The sequence below is a fragment of the Gavialis gangeticus genome, unplaced genomic scaffold (assembly GCF_001723915.1).
Source record: "Gavialis gangeticus isolate Ggan-Ray unplaced genomic scaffold, GavGan_comp1, whole genome shotgun sequence".
Classification (NCBI taxonomy): Eukaryota; Metazoa; Chordata; order Crocodylia; family Gavialidae; genus Gavialis; species Gavialis gangeticus.
Genome location: NW_017729032.1, coordinates 180,822,401 through 180,822,997, shown reverse-complemented (window position 1 = coordinate 180,822,997; position 597 = coordinate 180,822,401).

Sequence of the window (597 nt, the reverse complement as noted above, 5' to 3'; positions counted from 1 at the left end):
ACATACTAGCTGGAGGCAGCTGTCAGCTGTCTGTTTAATCTATGGTCAAATCTCCAAATTGGCCGAATCTTTTCTGAAGCTTTTCCAAATTGATTCCAATGCTTCAAATCAATTTGGAGCTTTTCTTTGGTCTCCCAATTTGATTCGGATTTGGAGATTCGATTCCTGAATTGGGCCAAATCTCCTCCAAATTGAATCAGCTACTGAAGCTTCACATAGCCCTACTAGCCAGGCTCTAAATGCTTGATTGTAGAGGGCTTAAATCACCCAAAAATGGCAAGCTCAATCTACATTAGTTCACCTGAGTAAATGTACTAATTTGGAGATCAGATTAACCTGATCTAAGAAAGGGTTAACCTGACATCTGGAACACCTACATGCATTTGCAGTGAAGCCCTGGGGTGGGGAGAGCCATTAGCCATTAACTCTAGCCCCAGGGCTGTGCTATTTTCACCCACCACCCCAGCCCTGACGGCTATTTTTAGCCCCTTGAAATCCCTTCTGTGCATACCCCTAACTGGGTAACCCTTTCCCATAGACCCACTAACTCCCCGTGGACCCACCAGGCCCTGTCCCACTAATCTTGCCCACCCCCCC